The sequence below is a fragment of the Triticum aestivum genome, chromosome 5B, assembly GCF_018294505.1.
Source record: "Triticum aestivum cultivar Chinese Spring chromosome 5B, IWGSC CS RefSeq v2.1, whole genome shotgun sequence".
NCBI lineage: Eukaryota > Viridiplantae > Streptophyta > Magnoliopsida > Poales > Poaceae > Triticum > Triticum aestivum.
In genome coordinates, this window is record NC_057807.1 from 379267334 (window position 1) to 379273154 (window position 5821).

Here is a 5821-nt window from a genome sequence, read left to right on the forward strand (position 1 = left end):
TGCTGATTTTACATTAACAATGCCCGTCCTTTTTGATATGATGCAGTGTCCCTACAGTTACAGCCCTTTGCCAAAAACAGGGAAGCACAACTGGTTCCTCGCTCGATCAGATGACGGCAAAAAACTGATGATCATTCGGACACATGAGCTGGAAAAGTTATATTGCAAAAAACCCATTGTATACAAGCACCGTGAAATATGTGAGTATCCGGATAGTGGTTGTTACGTCTATGAGCAGGATACCAGTTTGTTGGGGCCTTCAAGATTTTTTTAGTTGGCGGCGGGTAAACAGCCTTGGTTCACACTCTCTGTTTCTCAGACTCAGTAATCCGATTAACCAGGAGATCACCGTTGGCAAGGACCTTGATGGTAGAGAGGCTCTGTTTGCTATGGAAAATTGTGTCTACAGGGCGAGCCCTAGGAGTTCGGGAGCAAACTCCCCTGATTGTCAACGATACAGCCTGCAGCCAAAAGAAGGTGAGAATGACAAAGGCATCCGGATTAACTTTGATCCTTGGATGTCTAAATTACGACAGGCAGTGATGTGGTTCAATCCTTTAGGTTGATAGGTAATTGGGCTGTTGCATCGAAAGGGTGGAGTACTGGTGTCTCCGGATCACTGGTCGCTGAAGCAGGGCTGCAAATTATGATGGTGTTGGATCATCTCTACGAATGACTTTGTTGTCTTTGGTGCTGGTTCTGGATGGGTAGTTCTTTATTTTGTTATGCATATTCCTTGTCATTTGGTCATCCTCATCTATGTCACTCTTACTATGTAATAGTTGACTCTGTTTAGAATGTCATTCTCGTCTGGATCACGAGAATCTGAGCTCTGCAGATGGGTGCGTTTTGGTGGTGTAGCAGGACTTCTTATGAACTATCTGATGGGGTTATGTACCTAGGGTAGGGTCACGGACCTGTCCCAAGTAACTTACCCTAGGACATCCCTAGAAGAGGTCGCCTTCCAGTCGACCAACGAGGACGCACTCGACCAACGAGGACACACTCGACTGTCCTGAAGGACTCGACCACGAAGACGCACTCGACCACCAGGAGGTCAAGAGGCACTCTGCACCGCAACGGTCTGTAATTAAGTAGACTTTATGATAGTAAAGGCACTTTATGTGGGGCGTTACCAGTAATGCCCCAGACTTAACTCACCTTAAACCTTCTCCTACGTGGGCTGGCTGGGGTCCTGGCGCACTCTATATAAGCCACCCCCCTCCACAGGCAGAGGGTTCGGCACCTTGTAATCCATACATTCATAATCCACTCGACCGCCTCCGGGCTCCGAGACGTAGGGCTGTTACTTCTTCCGAGAAGGGCCTGAACTCGTACATCCTTTGTGCTTACAACCTCTCCATAGCTAGGACCTTGCCTCTCCATACCTACCCCCCCGCTCTACTGTCAGGCTTAGAACCACGACAGTTGGCGCCCACCTTGGGGCAGGTGTTTTAGCGATTTTGTGGAGAAGTTGCGATTCTTCCGAGTATTTTCATCATGGTGTCTGCTGGAGTTTTGATCGAGGGTCAAGAGATCCGTCTCGGCACTCTCATCTTCATCGCCGACGACTCCGCATGGCTCCAAGAGGCTCCGCTCAACGTTGATGCGCTCCCCGTCCGCGGTGCGACGCATTTCCGCGCATGTGTCCGCGGCGTTCTGCTGCGGCAACCGTCGACCCAGTATCGGTCGGTTCCTTCCACCCTCCCGGTCTCTCGCCAGCGCAAGCGCTCGGGCCGGTCGAGGCTTCAGCGATGGGTGAGTCACGCGGTGGCTCGCCAGACGACCACTACACAAGTTGCGGCAATCGAGCCCAACGAATCTCTCTACGGCTTGTTCGATCAGTCGACTGGCTCCGGAGAGACTGCATCCGAGTGCGGAAGCAGTGATCCAGCGGCAGAAATCCTGATGGTCGACGGGCCTCATAGCCCTCCCGGCTTCGCCCGCGGTGGTGGAGCAGGCGACGGCGGCGACCCTGCTCGAGGTTACGAAGAGTACCAGCCCGAGCCGCTCGACTCTCTGCAAAGAGAAGAGCTTCGCCGCAGGAACGAGGATCCCCTGCGTATTCCTATCGCAGGAGAAACCCCTGAGGCTCGTGCCTTGGAGGAGGCGCGTCTGGCCAATTTGGCCGAGCGCACTCGACTGGAGAACCTTCAGCGAGCACTCGACGAGCGCGCGCGGCAACGAGTTCCCGACACCAGTCGACGTCAACTCTTCCCGCCGACTCAGGTATATCGAACCCCGATTCAGAATTTGGCAGCTGCAACCCGTATAGCAGAGTCCATTCAGCCTTCGCAGTCAGAAGCTGGCAGAGGTTTGCTGCAGATCAGGGATCTACTCCGGGCAGCAGGAGATCAGAATTCAGCCGTGTCTCAGTCGCGCAACAGAATTCACAGTCGATCTGTCACTGTGAATACGGTACAGTCGGCTCACAGCCCCAGATCGCCTCCGCGGCGCGAAGGGCGTGAGTATCGGCGAGATCAATATGGCGACAGGCTCGACCGAGATGATAGGCGTCGAGTGCCCTATTCCCCTCCGAGGGGTGGGTCTTACGCTCCTCGGCAGCCAGATGATAGGCGTCAGTACAGTACAGGGCGTAGAGTTCCAGTTGACCCCAGGGAGCCAGGCTTCGACGCGCGATCCATTATCGTGCAAGGGTTGGTCGACCGGAACAGAGCCCATCGTGGTGCACTCGACAGAGAAGTGCCCACGAGCAGTCGAGTACATGTTTCTGGTCCTGAATGTTTCAGCAGAGCTATCAGAGCCGCTGTTATTCCCCCCAATTTCAGGTTGGCAACAGGAGTCAGCAAGTTCACTGGTGAGTCTAAGCCTGAAACTTGGCTTGAAGACTACCGAGTGGCAGTTCAGATCGGTGGTGGGAACGACGAGGTAGCCATGAAACATTTGCCCCTCATGTTGGAAGGTTCTGCCAGGGCATGGTTGACCCAATTGCCTCCTAGCAGCATTTACACTTGGGAAGATCTGTCCCGAGTGTTCGTTAGAACGTTTGAAGGGACTTGCAAGCGGCCAGCGGGATTGACAGAATTGCAAGTCTGCGTGCAGAAAACCAATGAGACTCTCAGAGAGTATATTCAGAGGTGGATCACTTTGCACCACACTGTGGAAAATGTCTCTGACCATCAGGCAGTATGCGCCTTCAAAGATGGTGTCAAGAACAGAGAACTGAGCTTAAAATTTGGTCGAACTGGTGACATGACCTTGAGTCGAATGATGGAGATTGCTACCAAGTACGCCAACGGCGAAGAAGAAGACCGACTCCGAAGCGGCAAGCACAAGCCGAGTCAGTCGGAAAAAGGAAATTCCAGTCGGAAACAGAAGCGGAAGGCTGAACCGGCAGCTCCTGGAGAGGCTCTGGCCGTGACTCAAGGTAAGTCTAAGGGGAAACCAAAAGGATCCTGGAACCCCAAGAAGGTGAAGGATAAAGAAGGTAACGACGTGATGGATATGCCGTGTCATATTCACATGAAGAAAGATGAAGAGGGCAATATCATTTACCCAAAGCACACCACTCGCCAATGTTGACTCCTGATCCAGCAGTTTCAGGGTAAACAGTCTAAGGACAAGGAGAAGGAGTCGGACAAAGCCGAAGACAAAGAGGACAGTGAGGGAGGATACCCACATATCAACTCCACTCTGATGATCTTCGCAGATGTGGAAAGCAGAAGTCGACTGAAAGTAATTAACCGAGAGGTTAACATGGTTGCCCCAGCGAAGGCAAATTATCTGAAGTGGTCTCAAACACCCATCACATTCGACCAATCTGATCACCCGACTCATATTGCCACCCCTGGGAGGCAAGCGTTGGTGGTCGATCCAGTTGTCGAAGGCACTCGACTGACAAAGGTGCTGATGGACGGTGGAAGTGGGCTGAATCTGTTGTATGCAGACACGCTGAAAGGTATGGGCATTCCGATGTCCCGATTGAGCACGAGTAACATGAGCTTCCATGGAGTTATACCAGGGAAGAAGGCTGAGTCTCTCGGCCAGATTGCTTTGGACGTAGTATTTGGCGATTCAAAGCATTTCCGCAAAGAAAGGTTGACATTTGAGGTCGTGGATTTTCAAAGTGCATATCATGCCATTTTGGGGAGGCCAGCCTATGCACGGTTCATGGCTCGGCCATGTTACGTGTACCTCAAATTGAAGATGCCCGGTCCCAAAGGTGTGATCACTGTCACCGGAGATAGGAAAAAGGCAGAGGAGTGCTTTCAGAAGGGCTCCAAAATTGCCGATTCCCAAGTGACAGCGGTCGAGTTCGAAGAGTACAAGCAAAACGCAGATCCGAGTGACTTGCTGCGATCCAAGAAGCCCGCCACAGAATCTGCATTCCAGTCGTCCGGTGAGACGAAGCCTGTTCACATTCACCCGACCGACCCCGAAGCAGCTCCGACCCGCGTCTCCACAACACTCGACCCAAAATAGGAAGAAGCGCTCATCCAGTTCCTCCGTGAGAACTGGGACATTTTTGCATGGAAGCCCGCTGACATGCCAGGTGTTCCCAGGGGACTGGCTGAGCATCGCCTAAGAGTTGACAAGTCCGCAAAGCCTGTCAAAGAACATCTTCGGCGGTCCGCCGTCCAGAAGAGAAAGGCCATTGGTGAAGAAGTGGCTCGACTGTTGGCGGCAGGATTTATCCGAGAGATATTCCACTCCGAGTGGCTCGCTAATGTCGTCATGGTTCCTAAGAAGGACAAGTCGCTCCGAATGTGCATTGATTTCAAGCACATAAACCGGGCCTGCCCGAAAGATCACTTTCCTCTCCCTCGCATAGATCAAATTGTTGACTCGACCGCGGGATGCGAGAGGTTGTCTTTTTTAGATGCTTACTCCGGGTACCACCAGATCCGTCTGTATGGACCCGATGAAGTAAAAACAGCTTTCATCACTCCATTCGGGTGCTTCTGCTATATCACCATGCCGTTCGGCCTCAAGAATGCCGGAGCCACGTTTATGCGAATGATTCAGAAGTGTCTACTCACTCAAATCAATCGGAATGTGGAAGCTTATATGGATGATATTGTTGTCAAGTCACGAAAAGGTTCCGACCTGCTCGCTGACCTCGCCGAAACATTTGCCAACCTCAGAAGGTATGATATCAAGCTCAATCCATCAAAGTGCACATTTGGAGTTCCTGGTGGCAAGTTACTCGGTTTTCTCGTTTCCGAACGGGGAATCGACGCCAACCCAGAAAAGATTGGCACTATTCTCCGAATGAAATGCCCTGTGCGAGTGCACGATGTCCAGAAGCTTACTGGATGCTTGGCCGCATTAAGTCGATTCATCTCACGACTCGGTGAAAAGGCATTGCCTCTTTACCGACTGATGAAGAAGGCTGACAAGTTCGAGTGGACTCCAGAAGCTGATGCAGCGTTTGCCGAGCTAAAAGCTCTGCTCTCCACCCAGCCGGTGCTTGCTGCTCCAATCAGCAAAGAGCCTCTGTTGCTCTACATCGCAGCCACAGGACAAGTCGTCATTACTGTGCTAACGGTCGAGCGGGAAGAAGAAGGAAAAGCTCTCAAAGTTCAGCGCCCAGTGTATTATTTGTCTGAAGTCTTGACTCCATCCAAGCAGAGATATCCTCATTATCAGAAGCTTGTATATGGAATATACATGACCACAAAGAAGGTTGCTCATTATTTCTCTGACCATTCAATCACAGTCGTCAGCGACGCTCCACTATCAGAGATTTTGCACAACAGAGATGCAACTGGTCGAGTGGCCAAATGGGCGATTGAACTTCTTCCCCTTGATATCAAGTTTGAGGCAAAGAAAGCCATTAAGTCCCAGGCAATAGCAGATT